This window comes from Molossus molossus, unplaced genomic scaffold (assembly GCF_014108415.1).
Source record: "Molossus molossus isolate mMolMol1 unplaced genomic scaffold, mMolMol1.p scaffold_m16_p_3, whole genome shotgun sequence".
Taxonomy (NCBI): domain Eukaryota; kingdom Metazoa; phylum Chordata; class Mammalia; order Chiroptera; family Molossidae; genus Molossus; species Molossus molossus.
Window position 1 is genome coordinate 40,993,040 of NW_023425366.1, and position 17,977 is coordinate 41,011,016.

Below are 17,977 nucleotides of genomic sequence, written 5' to 3' on the forward strand. Positions count from 1 at the left end.
GACCCTGATTGTGTTGCCTGCTTTATTGTCCTACTTCAAACACGGGGCCCTGGGCATCATCTCAAGGAAGGGCTGATTGAACTGTCGGCCCGACACTTGTCAGCTGTGGATAATACGGGTTTCAGTCCGTCATGCTCACACATAAATGAACCATGACAGAGATAGACTGTTGAATAGAAAAAGCAGCTTTACTGTGGATAACCTCTCTTGAATAAATGCAACAAACAATAAAGTCTGAAAAAGAGGACCATGTACCTTAGGAAAGCAGTGACGTTCAGAACCAACTGGTTATTATCTTTGGGGGCATCAAAAATTGCCCCTTTATTAAAGCGTGCTGCTGAGAGAACAGGAGAAAGTGCTATGATTAGAATAAAAATGATAGCAGTTGAGGCCATGCAGTCTTTAATATAATATCACATAACAAAACCCAGTTACAATTCACCAGGATTAAAAAAGGAGGCATTGTTTGTGTACCAAATGGAATTCACAATTGTTCTTAGAAAATGGTGGCACACATCTTAATTAAAACAGCAGAGAAAGCATCTGAAACTCTTTATTTCTCTAAAACATTTCTCCCTTTTTATATACATTAAAAAAAAAACCAACAACAACAACAGAAAAAAACTCCCAGTAGAAATTGTGGAAACTCTACATTTCAATCAGGATAGTCAAAAGAATGATTTGAATTTACAGGCCTGTAATTGGAACAAATTGGAAACAAAAGAAGAGCTCGTTTAAGCCACGTGATGTGGCCACAGAGCCGCTGCGTACAGTACGCTAGGAAAAAAAATCATGTTTCTTTAAAGCAAAGCTAACTCCACGGCAGACTCCTAGCAATTTGCATAAATGTCTCCACCATGATTTTTTTAAATTTATGGGCCCTAAGTTTCTAATTAAATACTAATTAATACTATCACCAGAATTGTCTCCCATCCCCAGCTCTTCATAGCTTTGTCACTTTGATTAATGCACAGTCATTTATTAACTTATTTAACAAGCCGGGGTGCCTCATGACAAACTAGATTAAATTATCCTCATAACAGTCTCATTACTGAAAAAAAAAAAAGGGAGTTTTAAACTTAATAAAAATTACCCTCAATAATGGTAAAGCTTTTTTACCGCACCCTTAAAAGATAGAAATAGGTTTCCTGTTTGATTTATAATATATGGAGTTGTATAAAGCATTCATTAATAAAATTTATAAGTTCATTTAAGCTTGCACATTACAGTAGTGCTGTAGCCTTGGGTGCTTATTATTTAACTTTTTGCTGTAGTTATGAAGATAATTAATGTCCTGACCAGACAGGGACTAAAATACCCACTAGAATGAGATAATTAGAGACATAAATAATGTTTAGGTTCTTGTGTGCTGCTTTTTAAATTAATTGTTTTGTTTTTCACTCAAACTTGATAAAGAGGAAAACAGTTTGCCAGGGAACTGGATAGGCGAGACGTTTGTTTCGGTGGATGGGCAAATGCTGTGAAGCCTCCCAGTTTCTGGGCTGAGGGTGTGCCGGGGTTTCAGCTCTTTCCCAGAAGGTTGGGCCCTCGTCGCTCTCTGGCTCCCTCTAGTGGCCAGGTCCTGGAGGCAAGCACACCTTGCAGCAAGGCCTGCTTATTAACCCACTCAGGAAGCTTCCGGGGTGAGTCAGAGGACTGGAAGAAGTCTCTTCATTAAGCTTCTGGTCTTAGTCAGGCTCCGAGGAGAAGGAGAGCCCCAGAGGAAGCTGGATGAGCCTATGGCAGCAGATCTTTCATGCTGATGAGGCAGAACACAGGAAGCTGTGGCTTAGGCCCTGCTGGTCTCAAAACAAATTGTATGAATACATTAAAACGTATGTAATGCACACACCCTCGGTGGGGCTATGTGTTACCATGGGTATTCCACATGCTCCCAGGGCCTATTCTCTTCTAATTTTTTCAGTTTCTTGCTAAAATAGCACCCTTATTAAGGTCCTTAGGTAATCTGGGGAGAGGACAGGAAACGCATCTACTGATGGAAAAGTGTTTGCTCCTTAAGCTTCCTTCTGGTCGGTGGTGTCCTGAGTCTTTGGATGGGGCTGCTGAAAAGGGACAGTAGCTCCTTCGTCACAAACAGGGAGCTGACACTCTGGGTAGCACTTGACCATTTACAGAGCCCTTAGACGTATGTCCTCCTAATCACCTCCAGAACCCTGTGAGCCTGAGGTGGGGGCTGTTACTATGGTTTCTAGGAGTCACCTGGTGCTATGGATTCTCAAACTGGCCAGTTGGTTTCTTCGTCCCAGGGAAGGGCACCTGGCTCCTTTTCTTTTCGTTTCCAATATTCCAATATCCTTCCGCATTTCTGCATCGCACCCCATTTCTTCCCTCATGCCCTCCTTCCTCTCACCTCTCCCTTTCATCCTTGATTCGGAGCAGAGATAACAACTCCTGCTCAGTATGGAAATGCCCAATGGTCAGCGCTGCATGGGGACTGGTGCCGCAGAGATCCTGTGCGGGGAGGAACGGCTCAGGGTATGTTTTTCGGGTTCAGTGCTTCGTGGTCATAGTCATCTCCAACGCACACCCCGTCCCTGGGACGGAAGTAAGTGGCAAACGTTTTTACTTTGTGTTATTTATTTATTGTTTCGCTACTCCTCACTCGAGGATATTTCTTTTCATTGATTTTGTTTTTAGAGAGTGGAAGGGAGAGTGTGTGTGTGTGTGGGGGGGGAGATAGAGAGAGATCCATGTGAGAGAGACACATAGGTTGGTTGCCTCCCACATGCACCCCGACTGGGGTGGGGACCAAATCTGCAACCCAGGTAAGGGCTCTTGACTGGGAATTGAACCTGTGACCCTTCAGTGCTGGGCTGATGCTCTAACCACCGAGCAACAGCAGCCAGAGCATGGTTGTTTTTTTTAAATGCTCACCTGAGGATATTTTTCCATTTATCTTTAGATAGAGTGGGAGGGAAGGAAGGAGAGGGCGGGAGAGAGAGAGAGAGAAAGAGAGAGAGACATCGATGTGAGAGACACACATTAATTGGTTGCCACCTGCACGACCCCCGACCAGGGCCGGGGACTAAACTGCAACCGAGGTTTGTGCCCTTGACCAGAATCAAACCTGAGACTCTTTGGTCTGTGGGCCAGCGCTCTAACCAATAAGCCAAACTGGCCAGGGCGGAGCTTGTTTTATTTTTTATAACCCTGTTCGACATTCATTAAAATCTTTATCTTTTGTGTCTCTCATGTCGATGTTTCTCTCTCTCTCTTTCTCCTCTCTCCCTCCCACTCTATCTGAGGATGAATGCAAAAATGTCCTCTGGTGAGGATAAAAAAAAAATTATCTTTGTCTGGCCAGTGTGGCTCAGTGGTTCAGCATCGACCCATGCACTAAGAGGCTGCTGGTTCCATTCCTGGTCAGGGCACATGCCCAGGCTGTGGGCCTGGTCCCCAGTGGGGGGCATGCAGGAGGCGGCCAATCAATGTTCTCTCCCATCAATGTTTTTGTCTCTCTCTCTCTCTCACTTTGTCTCTCTCTAAAATGAATAAAGGAAAAAAAAATATTTTTAAATTTCATCTTTGGAAGTCTATTAGTGGAGAACCATTAGTAGATGGTGGCTTTGGCCGAAAATAGATCAACCTTAGGTGAGATCTCAGCTCCCTGATTCGCGCGGTTTCCTCCTGGCAACTTTGGGTTCAGTGTACTAAGTCCCCGGCTTGCTCGGTGTTAACTTTGGTCAATAGGCCAAATCAAATTAAGTGGGGCATCTAGGAACCCCGCGAGGGGATGTCACAGGTGGAAGTAACAGCACAGTAAGGTAGCAAGGAGATGGAGGTCAGCACCGGAAGGTGAAAGCCCAGTGGGCCGTACTCCTGCTCAGGTCCTTCCATGTGGCCCCTCTGGCTTCGTGCTGATGGCTGAGGAATGGAAGGGCAGAGAGAGGGGTGGACAGGGTCCGAGGATTAAGGATAAATGGTTTGGAAGGGCAGAAGACAAGTAACTGTTTTTCAGTGGTTCTCAAACTCTCATGGACAAAACGTTTACGTGCAGGCCCCCGGCTCCAGTTTCAGAATTTCTGATTTAATCCGTCCAAGGCCCAGGAATCTGCATTTTAATGAACCTGTGAGTGAGTCTGAGGCAGGAGGTCAGCCATGGACCACTGGTTATGAAACACTGAACTAGGCAGGGGAGAAAGAGATGAAAGAACTGACAGGAGGCCAGGGAATTGTGCCTGAGCCACCTTTTCCCGAGAAGGTGCTGTAGCTGCTGTGCGTCCTGTGGCCCCTGCTCCCCTGGGGGTGCATCTCCGGGGGGGGGGGGGGAGGCAGAGGGCAGAGCAGGAGAAGAGAGCATGAAAGTTTCCCTCCTGACCTGAGAAGAAAGTTTGGCCACCCCTCCTAAGTGCTTACCCAGAGCCTAACCCCAGGCCCTGTGTAGTCCACTGAGGCTGCGCACTCTCCTGCCATCCCTTCTGTCTGATAGCCAAGGATTCCTTCCGTGAGGGGGAGTCTGAAGGAGATGGGGTATGGAGGTACCTTGAGCTTGGGCTGCTTCCAGCGTGGGGGTAAAGGGTAGATGGTGTGGAGTGGCCCTATTTCCCACCTCCATAGCACCCCCAGAGCAGTGGAGGTATGGAATGGCTTTGATTAAGCTGTCTTGGGCACACATGGCCTCATTTGAGCTGGGGTCCTCTGTGGGGTGTCTGGCTTCTGAAGGTCTAGCCTATTGTTTGGGTGAGCCTCACATGGCCTCAGGACTAAGCACGCACCCAGCTGGGACCTTTTGACCCACTGGGCTCTCTGTGTGCTCTTCATGCCTTTATAACTGTGCACCTAGAGTGATGGCGATGCCACGTATATATACAATTCAATATAATCAACACTTGTGGGTCATGGGCAAGTGCCTGGCACTGTGTTGGGTGCTGGTGATATAAAGATGAAGGACATTTTCTTGTCAATCTGCTTGACTTTACCCCTTGAGGCTATCAGTGACATTTGCCCTCAGGAGAAAGGGTAAGTCCAGAAAGGTTACCTGGGACCCGGCTGGTCCCCAGCATCATGCAAACACCTAGCAGAGAACAGGCAATGAGGCTAGGTGGGTTCCAGGTTGGTTGATGAGTTCCGGGTTGGGTCCTCAGGGTGAATGTGACAGAGGGACAAGAGAGTGACAAGGCCTAGGGCCGCGGCTCCCAGACTGGGGTGTGCATACCTCCAGGGCTGTGTGAGGCAGTCCACTGGAAATGGGCAGAGAGTACTGAAGCTCTTGCTTTTAAAATCTTGTTACTTGTGCTTTTCTATTTTTTTAAATTAATTTGTTTATTTTTGTTACAGATGTTTCTCCATTTTCCCCCACTGATACTCCCTCCCCTCCTCCCCGCCCTGTCCCCAGCTGTGTTGTCCATGTTCATTGTTCATGCACATATGCATATAAGTTCTGTGGTTTATCTCTCCCCCACCACCCCCTCTTCTGGGGATTGTCAGTCTGTACCCCACTTCCACATCTCTGGAACTACCCCATTCCTCAGACCGTTATGTTCATTATATTCCACAAATAAGTGAGATCATGTGATATTTGTCTTTCTCTGCTTCGCTTGTTTTGCTTAGGATAATACTCTCCAGGTCCCTCCATGTCGTCTCAAAGGATAAGAGATCTTTCTTTCTTACAGCTGCATTGTACTCCATTGTGTATATGTACCACTGCTTTTTTATCCATTCGTCTACTGATGGACATTTGGGCTGTTTCCAGATGTTAGCTATTGTAAATAGTGCTGCTCTGAACATGGGGGGTACATATATTCTTTCTGATTGGTGTTTCAGGCTTCTTAGGGTATATTCCTAGAAGTGGGATCACTGGGTCAAATGGCAGTTCAATTTTTAATTTTTGGAGGTAACACCATATTGTTTTCCATAGTGGCTGCACCAGTCTGCATTCCCATCAGCAGTGTACTAGAGTCCCCTTTTCTCCACACTCTCGCCAACACTCGTTGTTTGATGATTTGTTGATGGCGGCTATTCTGACAGGTGTAAGGTGATACTTCATTGTTGTTTTAATTTGCATCTCTCTGATGATTAGTGATGTTGAGCATTTCTTCATATGTCTCTTGGCCATTTGTATGTTCTGTTTGGAGAGGTGTCTATTTAGTTCCTCTGCCCATTTTTTAATTGGGTTCTTTTTCTTTTGTTGAGCTGTATGAGCACTCTCTATATATGGGAAATTAACCCCTTATCTGATGTATCCTTGGCAATTATGCTCTTCCATACAGTGGGTTGCCATTCCATTTTGGTGATTGTTTCTTTTGCCATGCAGAAGTTTTTGAGTTTGATGTAGTCCCATGTGTTCATTTTCTCCTTTGTTTCTGTTGCCTTAGGTGATGTATCTGTGAAAATTCTGCTGCGTATGATGTCTGAAATTTTGTTGTCTTCTAGGATTTTTATGGATTCGTGAGTCACATTTAAGTCTTTTATTCATTTTAAGTTTATACTTGTGTATGGTGTAAGTTGATGGTCTAGTTTCATTGTTCTTCATGTAGCTGTCCAATGTTCCCAACACCATTTATTAAAGAGGCTGTGTTTACTCCACTGTATGCTCTTACCCCCTTTGTCAAATATTAATTGAGCATATTGTCTTGGGTCCATTTCTGGGTTCTCTATTCTCTTCCATTGATCTATCTGCCTGTTCTTGTGCCAGTACCAGGCTGTTTTGATTACAGTGGCTTTGTAGTATAACCTGAAATGTGGTAATGTGATTTGTCCAACTTTGTTCTTCTTTTTTAACATTGCTGTGGCTATTCGAGGTCTTTTTTGGTTCCATATGAATTTTTGAAGTATTTGTTCTAGTTCTGTGATGTACGTCATTGGTATTTTGATGGGGATTGCATTGAGTCTATAGATTGCTTTGGGTAGTATGGACATTTTAATGATGTTAATTCTTCCAATCCATGAACACGGTAAGTGCTTTCACTTTTTTATAACTTCCTCTATTTCTTTTTTCAATGACCTGTAGTTTTTTGCGAATAGGTCCTTTATTTCTTTGTTAAGTTTTTTCCCTAGGTATCTTAATTTCTTTGCTGCGATGGTAAATGGGATTGTTTTATTAGTTTCTCTTTTGGTGAGTTCATCATTGGTGTATAAGAATGCCATCGATTTCTTGACATTAATTTTGTATCCTGCTACTTTGCCAAATTTATTTATTAAGTCTAGTAAATTTTTGATGGAGTCTTTGGGGTTTTCTACGTATAGTATCATGTCATCTGTGAATTATGACAGTTTCACTTCCTCCTTTCCAATTTGGATCCCTTTTATTTTTTCTTCATGTCTGATTGCTGTGGCTAAGACTTCTAGTACTATGTTAAATAAGAGTGGTGAAAGTGGGCACCCTTGTCTTGTTCCTATTCTTAAGGGAAATGCTTTTAGTTTTTGCCCATTGAGTATGATGTTGGCTGTAGGTCTTTCATATATGGCCTTTATTATGTCTAGATATGATCCCTCTATTCCAAGCTTGCTGAGTGTTTTTATCAGAAATGGGTGCTGGATTTTTGTTGAATGCTTTTTCAGCATCTATTGATATAATCATATGATTTTATCTTTCATTTTGTTTATGTTATGTATCACATTTATTGATATGTGAATATTGTACCAGCCTTGCATCCCTGGGATAAATCCCATTTGGTCATGGTGAATAGTTTTTTTTATGTATTGCTAGATTCGATTTGCTAGTAATTTGTTCAAGATTTTGGCATCTATGTTCATCAGGATATTGGCTTGTAGTTTTCTTTATTTGTAGTGTCTTTTTCTGGTTTTGAAATTAGAATTATGTTGGCCTCATAAAACGAGTTTAGAAGTCTTCCTTCTTCTTGAATTTTCTGAAATAGTTTGAGGAGAATGGGTGTTAGTTCTTTGAATGTTCAGTAAAATTCCCCTGTGAAGCCGTCCGGGCCTGGTCTTTTGTTTGCCTGGAGAGTCTTGATTACATCTTCAATTTCTTTTGTTGTTATTGGTCGGTTCAAGTTTTTTATCTCTTCCTGGTTCCGTTTTGGGAGACTATGTGTTTCTAGAAAGTTGTCCATTTTGCTTAGATTGTTGAATTTTTTGCCGTATAATTGTTCATAATATCTTTTAACAATCCTGTGTATTTCTGTGGTGTCAGTTATTATTTCTACTCTTTCATTTCTGATTTTGTGTATTTGGGTTCTCTCTCTTTGTTTCTTGGTGAGTATAGCTAAGGGTCCATCAATCTTGTTTATTTTTTCAAAGAACCAGCTCTTTGTTTCATTGATCCTTTGAATGTTTTTGGTTTTTTTTGGTCTCCATGTCATTTATTTCTGCTCTGATCTTTACTATTTCCTTCCTTCTACTTGCTCTGGGGTTTTCTTTTTCTTTTTGCTTTCTGGTTCTTTAAGTTGTGAGGTTAGATAGTCTATTAGAAATTTTTCTTGTTTCTTGAGGTAGGCCTGTAATGCTATGAACTTCCCTTTCAGAACTGCTTTTGCTGCATCCCATAGATTTTGTGTTGTTGTGTGTTCATTTTCATTGGTTTCCTGGAAGTTTTTTATTTCTTCCTTGATCTTCATGGTAACCCATTCATTGTTCAATAACATGCTACTTAGCCTCCATGTTTTCAAATGTCTTTGTATGTTCTTGTTGCAATTGATTTCTAGTTTCATGTCATTGTGATCTGAGAAGATGCTTGATATGATTTCAATCTTCTTGAACTTGTAGAGACTTAATTTGTGTCCTAACATGTGGTCCATCTTTGAGAATTTCCCATGTACACTGGAGAAGAATGTGAATTCTGCAGTTTTGGGGTATAATTCTGTGTAGATATCTATTAAATCCATTTGATCTAGCACTTCATTTAGTGTCTATGTTTCCTTGTTAATTTTTTGTCTAGACAATCTATCCAGTGATGTCAGCAGGGTGTTGAAGTCCCCTGCTATAATTGTATTGCTGTTGATTTCTCCTTTGAAATCCTCCAGAAGATTTTTAATATATGTTGGTGCTCCTGTATTGGGTGCATATATGTTTACCAAGGTTATATCTTCCTGCTGGATAGATCTTTTCAATATCATGTAGTGGCCTTCTTTGTCTCTAGTTATGGTCTTCCTTTTGAAATCTACTATATTAGATATGAGTATTGCTACCCCAGCTTTTTTTTCCTTTCCATTTGCTTGGAAGATTTTTTCCATCCCTTCACTTTCAACCTAGGTGAGTGTTTTGTTGTGAGGTGGGTCTCTTGTAAAGAACATATATGTTTGAGTCCTGCTTTCTTATCTAATCAGCTACTCTGTGCCTTTTTATCAGAGCATTCAAACCATTCACATTTAAGGTGATTATTGATATGTACTTATTTATTGCCATTTTTGTTTAGTGTGATTCTATTTTTCTTCCTATTTCTTCTACTAATTACAGCAGCCCTTTTAGCATATCTTGCAGTGCTGGTTTGGTGTTAATATATTCCCTTAGCCTTTTTTTTTTTTTTTTGTCTGGGAAGCTCTTTATTTGACCTTCTATTTTGAATGATAGCCTTGCCGGATAGAGTAGTCTTGGATTCAGATCCTTGTTTTTCATGACCTTGATTACTTCATGCCACTCCCTTCTGGCCTGTAGTGTTTCTGTTGAGAAGTCAGCTGAAAGCCTTATGGGATTTCATTTGTAAGTAACCTTTTGCTATCTCTTGCTGCCTTTAGGATTCTCTCTTTGTCTTTAATTTTTGGCATTTTAATTACTATGTGTCTTGGTGTGGGCCTGTTTGGGTTCTTCTTACTTGGGACTCTCTGTGCTTCTTGAACTTGAATGCCTTCTTTCATCACTAAGTTAGGAAAGTTTTCTGTCACTATTTCTTCAAATATATTCTCTAACCTTTGCCCATTTTTTTCCTCTACGGGGACTCCTATGATGCGAATGTTATTACGTTTCCAGTTGTCCCACAGTTCTCTTAAACTATCTTCCTGTTTTTTAATAGTTTTTTCTTTTTGGTTTTCTGATTGGCTGATTTTTTCTACCCTGTCTTCTAATTCACTGATCTGGTCCTCAGCTTACTCTACTCTGCTGGTTAGTCCTTCCAATGTGTTTTTTTTATTTATTTCTGCTATGTCATCCTTCATTTCCACTTGGTTGTTTTTCAATGTTTCTATATCTTTATTCATGTGCTGATGGCCTTACTCATGCTGTCGAGCTTCCTCAAGATCATGGCTCTGAACTCTACCTCTGATAATTTGCTTAACTGCATTTTATTTATCTCATCTTCGATAGAGTTCTCTTGTTCTTTCATTTGGAATTTGTTTCTTTGTTTCACCATTTTGGCTATCTCAGTGGGTTTTGGAGCCTGCCAAATTTTTCCTGTGGGTGTTGGTGTTCTATTGTTCGTGGCTCCTTCTACTGAGTTTGGATGAGCTTGGGTGGGCCCATGTTAAACACCACTGTCAAGTCTTACTTTCCTGGGCAGATTTGCAAGCCCAGGAAAGGTTCAGTTATCCTCTAGCTTTTCCTAGAGGCCAGTAGTCTCAGTTACTCAGAGCCTTGGAATGTAGCCCTGGTGTTCTGCATAAGAGGATTTCCAGAGGGTGGGATAGATGCTGGTTGTTAATGAACCTCAATTTGCATTTCTTTGCCTCACCTGGGAAAGGCTGAATCTCTGAGGTGGGGCGGGGGCATTTGTTCTTCTGCTTTTCCCCACAGCTCGGGGAAGGGGCACTTTGGCCATGGTCAGCAAACTCAGCAAAAACTCTGAGTGCCCTCCAAATCCTCGGTGTCCTCACAGAGTTTCAGCCCACTCTGCCCTCCCTCTGCCATAGCCCCCTGGTGAGTGGCTGTGTCTATTTTAGCCCTCTGTCCTGGCTCTCTGTGCTGTGGAGTGGGCTTGGTCTTTATTCCCTAAGGGTGCTGCTCACAGTTAAGACTGCTGCTGTCCCTGGGCTCCAAGCCTGCCACCCTCTTGTGCCTCCGCAGATCCTACCAGAGTCCCTGGTTAAATGGTCCTGTCCTGCTGCTTTTCTGTTGCTTTTTTGGAGGATTTGTCTTTATTTTAGTTGAAATTCCCGTTTGGTCCTAGGAGATCATCTGTGTAGCTTCCATTCACTCTGCCACAACTTTCACATCCTCTAAGCCTATCTTGTGCTCAGCTGGGTCGTGCAGGCCTCTCTGGTGCTTCAGCACCCCACAGATCCTGCGGGTAACTGGATCACACAGCCCCTGCTGGGTCGCGCAGGCCTCTCTGGTGCCCCTGCACCTTGTAGGTCTTGTGGGCGGGCAGCTGGATCGCACCAGTCCCTCTAGAGCTCCGGTTTCCCACTGCTCTTGTGAGCTGCTGGACCGCACAGGCCTCTGTGGAGCCCCAATTTCTGCCTGTGGTGGCTGGGGAATGCTGCTGCCCTGTGGGGCTCCACTCCTGCTCAGCTTTTGCTGTAGTTTTTGGGGATGGGTCTCAGCTGCTGGTCTGTGCGTCTGTTGCCTGGGGATGGATGTCTGCTCCCCAGCCTCTGTTGCTGGGGGTATATCTCAACTCTGATTGGGCTGCTACTATGGGGGATGGTGCTGGGCTCCTAGATTTCCACAGCTTCCACAACTGGCACCTTGGGAGCTCTACTACTGTGGACCAGTCTGTGTTGACACAGAGTGTCCACTGATCTCATGGTGCCAGGTGCGCTGGTGGGCTCAGGTTGCTGGGTCCTAGCCGCTCCCACGGCCTCCTCCCAGGGAAGACCTGGGATCTTCCAAAATGGTGGGACCTCTCCATGGCGCAGGGAGAAGCGCTCTGAGGGGCTGCTTACCGTGGTAGCTGACTGCTTTGTCCACAGCACAGGAACCTTCTGCTCCGCGTCTCTGCACAGCTCGGGTTTGGTTGTCCACCTTCACGTCCACTCACTCTCTCTCACACACTAGCTCACTCTCTCACACACTCATTTGTCGGCCGCCATCTCCCTTTTCTATTTTTGTGGTATATTTTTCAATGAAGAAAATATCAGCCCAGGAATAAAATGTATGCAATGAATGAATGCATAAGTATCAGAGATATGTGCTCAATTATTTTCCTTGTTTCATGGTTGGATGTGCATTATGAAATAAATGTGTAGATCATTGGTTTAGAGTATTGTCAAAAGAGGAGTTGAGTTCTGGGCTCTAGAGTCTAGATTGAAAGGGATGGAAGCCAAACCAAGAGGGAGTTTGGAGAAATGGGAACAAAGAGGGCTGGAAAGGCTCAAGGTGATTGGAAGTCAGGTTTCATGTATTTAAGAGAACATAGTCTCAGGAGAGGAGGTAGTGAGCAGAGAGCAGGATGAAGATCAAGAATATCTCAAGTGGGACAATGCTGGGTGATTCCAAAGTCAAACTTGTGACAGGGAAGGGAGGGGAAAGGGGGGTGAGGGCAGTGCTGTGTTGTCCCCATGGGTATTAAAGTGTGTGGGTTGCCCTGGCCACTTTGGCTCAGCAGTTGGAACATTGGCCTGCGGTCCAGAGAGATCCGGGTTCAGTTCCCACTAAGGGCACGTATCTCGGTTGCAGTTTGTCCCCGGCCCTGGTTGGGCTGTGTGGGTGGCAACCACTTGATGTGTCCCTTTCACATTGATGTTTCTCTCTCTCTCTCTTCCACCCACTCTATCTGAACAAAGTATCAAAAAATGTCCTCGGGTGAGGATAAAAAATAAATAAATATAGTGTGTTAGTTGATGGTAAGCTCCAGGGTAGAAAAGAATACGGTGAGCTACCAAGACACTGGCAGGAGGTCTGTGCTGGTGGGCTATCAGGTGGCACAGGAAAAGGAGAAATGTGCATGAAAGTAGGAGAGTAAGGTGTTATTGAGAGGTAAGGAGGACACAGATCTTCCCTCTTCAGACCCTGGGAGTTTGGGAGGAGTGGAGTAAGTGGGCAGGATGGGTGTTGTCTGGATGAAGGTGAAGAGTGATAGGCTCCAAAGGAAACAGGAAGAGAAGGGACCACTCCTTGTCCCCAGGCTAAAGTGGAGGGTGGTTACTCACCGTGGAATAGGGGCTCCAGAGGGCACGGAAAAGGCTCTGGAATGGGTGACACAGGGAGAGCAGGTGTCAGAGGAGCTGAGAGCAGGCTGGAGGTGAGCATGTGGGAGGAAAGGGAGCACAGCCTGTGCTCAAAGCTCGCTCTTCCCCACGTGGGGGTGGGCTCTTCTCCAACACTACTTGGTGGGTAGTGGAATACACTTTGTAAGCATAGCTCGCATTTTTTTTAAAGGAACATACATATCTTTCTATTTAAAATCACAAAATATGTTGTCTGTGGGCATGCACAGTGACAGCCATAAGCCAGCAAGTATTTTGTCAACTAAAACCTATAATTGAGACCCACAACCTCTTCTTCAGTATTTTTTTCAAGTGATTTCTCTGAGGTTATTGGTGAGAAACCCAGCATCGAGCATCCTGTAACAGTTCATTAATAGTGACAATGCATTATTTTAGGAATTAGAAATGCCACCTCCACCCACTCTGCCCATGCCAAGGTCCTCCTCCTCTTCTGGGCCTTTGCGACAACTTTGCTGTTTCATCAGTAGCAACAGCAATAAAGCAGCCTCCTTCTCACCTTAGTGGCCAGCGGTCCCCTTTCCAGCCCGGCCACAAAGTCTCAACCAACCTCTGAATGGCTTTGCCTGATGCGCTCAGTGGTCAGGGATCCTTCCAACGGTCATTCTTGGCAAAGTCATTGCAGACAGTTTGAACGTTTAAAAACATAATTTCTGTGTCAATATTTTTTATCTTTATTAGTTGGATTTTGTGAGTCCAGAGCTGGAACACACTGAAACCAAAGCCAGCCACCTAGAAGGAAAGATGCCTTCCTCAGAAGAAGCTGGAGCACCACTGAGTGCATCTAGAACTCCTTCTTCCGAACTGCTCTACCTCACGGTCCCGCCAGCCCTCTGCATGGCTGTCGCATATGAATATGTTGCCATATGTTCATCCAGTTTCTCCTCCTCTTCCTCCTCTCCCTCCTCCTGCTCCTCCTCACAGCCGTGGCCTTTCTAGCCTTTCTTAAATATGGTTTTAAATTTGTGACCCATCACCTTTCCCTTTCAATAGCACGGAGTCCTCTTTGGTCTTAACGACTTCTGCTTTTTGGGTCTTTGAGATTTAGGGTCAGCCCCTCCTCTCCAAACACCTGCAAAAGCATTCAAAAATGAGTCAGTTCCAGGGTATAGTTTTTCTTTATTACACTAAATTTATTCATAATACATTATGCAGGTGTTTTGATGAGAATCCAGAAACATCTTGAGACACCAGATTTCTCTGAAATGTGAGAATGTAAGACCATTGCTGTTCCAGGACCAGTCTTGTGTACAGAGCTGTTTTTTGCCTTCATTTGCATGATTTCGTTCACTTCTCAGAACTCTGTCAATTAGCAACAGCTTGATCTTGCAGATGAGATAACAGAACCCAGAGAAAACTCACCCAAAGCTACACACTTAGAAGATCGTGGAGCCAGGGCTAGATCCAGTGTTCTCTCCACTAAGTCACTCTGCCTTTCGGAATTAAGGACAGATCAGACAATAAGATCATTTCTGATTAGGCGCATGACAGGTTAGAGCTGGAAGGGACACCCCCCACACCCCATATCTAATTCAACTCCTATATTCGTAGACATTCAGTCGATGTATCTAATTAGAAAAATGCAAATTATTTGACTGTATACCTATAAATATTATCCCTGGAAAGAAAAGGAACATTTGGTAAGTGTACAAAAAATATGGGAAAAATTTGCATGTTATCCTTGTACCCGGGCCATGTTAATCTTCTCTGTATTGTTCCAATTTTAGTACACATGCTGGCAAGCAATTTCCAGAATATTTTAAGTGAATATACTGCAATAGAAAATACCAAAGTATATCACATACAGTAAAGACAAGTATTGTTTTGTAAAACTTTCGTGTAAGTTGCATATATGTGTAGACATTGTGGGTCACGATATAAAATTTGTTTCATGCTCTGGATTGTGCTCACAAATGTTGAAAAGCCGCTGGTATAGTGGAAAGAACACTGGAAAGTGGGTTTCATTACCTGATTCCAGTTACTGCTCTGCCAACAGCCACCTAGTGAGCTTGGTCAAGGAACTTGCTCCTCGGGGCTTCCGTTCCCTTATCTATAAAAGGGAGCTAGGTGTTTTGAGACCCCTTCCTGTAAGACTGAATTAATCTGGTGGTTCTTGTACGGCGTCAATGAAACACAAAGCCTTCCAGAGGAGGAAGGTGGGAGGAGTGAGGTGGGGGGAGCAGCAGAGGGCGCGAGCCAGGTGCCGTCACACGACGTTACCCCACGGCAGCTGCTGCCCTGGTGCTCATTCGCGCTGCTTGTCATCATGCTGGTAGCACCCCAAGATGCTGCTGCCGCGAGGGTGTGAGTGATGACCATGGTGAAATCCAAGTTGGAGCCTGTGGACAGCAGCGGAGGTGAGCACTGCCAGCACACACACCTGGTACCCGCTTGGCACTGCCAGGTGCTCAGAGGCAGTTTCTGAGACAAGCACGACAAATAGTCCAAGGAAAGGCAACCGAAACAGAGCAAGTTGAAACTGAGGAACCATATTCCCTCTATAATCTACGAGGCCCTGAAGTAATAAAGACCTTCTTTAGAAAAAAAATAAAAAAAGGAAGGGGAGCAATTTCAGAAAATGTGCAATGTGAAATGCTTAATATAACTCCTGTTCTGGTGTAGACTAGTGCTTGGTTCTCTGTAAAGAATAGGGACCTGTTATCCCTTTCCACTCATTTGATGGATAAGATGCAAAGTTAACTTCATGGTGGAGAGGTTGCTTGCTTTTCATTGATATAGAAGATTTCTTTGACTTGGGGTGGTGAACACAGATGATGTATTATAGAATTGTATTTGTGAAAACTATATAATTTTATTAACCAGTGTCACCCCAATAAATTTAATAAAAAAGAAAAGAGACATTTTTGACATTAGCTTATAGGATGTGTATATGTACACACACACACACACACACACACACACACACACACATGCAAGAGCTGATAGGTGCATTAAATGTATAAATTATTTATTGGTCCTGGAACAGCATACAATATGACAAGAAATGAGATGTGTCTGTGTGATAGGCACACATGTAGAAACTGAGGGAGTGTTTTTTCCCCCAGGTAGAAACATAATGCCTTGGAAGAACAAAAGTACCAAGATGTTCCAACAATTGAAGGTTATGGTTTTGTACAGTTGCTTATTATTCATTGCATTTGAAAGTAGGGCATGAGGAAGACAACCACCTCTCCCAGCCTGGCTCTCTTTAGCACACTTCAATTCAGCATCACGTGCTGGGTAAAATTTAACAAGATGTGCCTGTTGGCCTGCAAAAAAATCAGGTTGACATGAGCCGTGCGTGTCAGGAAGCTGATCAAAAGTGGGCTTGGCTGTTGTTGAACACTGTGTACTTTTTAAAAAATAAATGAATAGCCCTGGCTGGTTTGGCTCAGCGGTTAGAGCATTAACCTGCGGTCCAGAGAGACCAGGGTTCGGTTCCCGCTAAGGGCATGGACCTTGGTTGCAGTTTGTCCCCGGCCCTGGTTGGGTTGTGTGGGTGGTGAACACTTGATGTGTCCCTTTCACGTTGATGTTTCTCTCTCTCTCTCCCCCTCCCACTCTATCTGGAAAAAAAAAAAAAATGTCCTTCGGTGAGGATGAAAAAAAAAAAATAAATGAATAATTCAAATTATTTTAGTACTAGTACTTGTGGAGGGCACTGAGCTGACAGCCCTGGGGCCCCCAGGCCTGTCTGCTGCCCCGATGCATCATGGGTATAAACATGGAAGCGACCCCACCCAGCCCCACAATGAGCCTCTTCCAGTTACTCCATCCACTCCAGCCAGACTGAAGAGAAAACGCAGCCTGGTGGTTGGGTCCCAGAGTGACCATGGCCATGCAGGAGACACTGCTGGACAGAGTGGAGACAAGAGACACTTGATAGACTCTCCTTTTGTGTAGGTGATTGGAGAGATTTAAGAAATGAATACTTTCCTGGCCATGGCCCACCATGGCTGCAGCTAAACCCATGAGCCCGATGTGGGATGTTGATATAGCAACTTCTTCAGTTACTCTGTTTACTTCCAAATGACAAAACCAAAACAAAAAATAACTCCAAACAAAGTCTCAACAACAGGAAAAAAAAAAAAAAAAAAAAAGCCCTCCAGCCCATACTGACCAAGTGGCCGTTATTTTTGGCTGTGGGCTGGGCTGGTGAGATGCTCTTTGGCCGGCTGTCCCTGGGCACAGCCGTCTGACTGGAATTTTTGTGAGTCGGGAAAGGGATGGTTATATTTGGCCTCTGGAAGGGAAGTTGCTGAGGTAGAGAGGCAGCTTTGGGTCATAGGGTTTGAGCCTATGCCAACAGGAGGAGAAACAATTCACCCATTGCCAGCTGAGGAAGCGGGTGGGACAAGCCAGCTGAACCCTTTGGCAGGGTCAGAGGGGAGGTCTGCAGGGCAACACATCACACCATGGGCAAGGTGTTCCTTCCGGGCCGGTGAGACTCGCTGCCTGTGGCTGAGCCTGCCGGGAGGACTAGCATGGGCTTGGCAGCACTGCCTGTTTTCCTTCCTTTAGCCCACGGCACTCAGTCTGGGCTACCATGTGCTGTGTTCCTGGAAGTTTCTAGACTTTGTTTACAGTTATTATCGACATGCACTGTGTTCACCACCAGATTCTGAGTGCTGTGGTTTACCTTTATGGTTTTCCTTGCATAGCTTCCACATGCAAGGACATTTGAAGAATCAAACACTAGGTTGCCCTCCCCCTTTAAGCTCTGGGTGATGTATATATAAAATAAATTATTAGATCTTCAGTCATGTTATAAAAAGAATGACACTCGAGTCGTGATAGAAAAACAAGATTATTGTTTATGAATAAACCACTAAAATATGCATTTCGTAAGGCTCATTGATTTATTTCCAATTCGAGGGACCACATAGACATACAGAATGGTTCATTAGATATTCATTATACCTCCTTAGCTGCTTTTATTAGATGTGCCCGTGGTGCCAATG

The 17,977-nt window shown here is 44.0% G+C and overlaps 1 pseudogene; it reads right to left on the minus strand.

Annotated features, from left to right (window-relative positions):
• Window positions 1-14,667: 14,667 nt before the first annotated feature.
• On the minus strand, window positions 14,668-14,762 carry LOC118642988 (annotated as a pseudogene).
• Window positions 14,763-17,977: the final 3,215 nt, after the last annotated feature.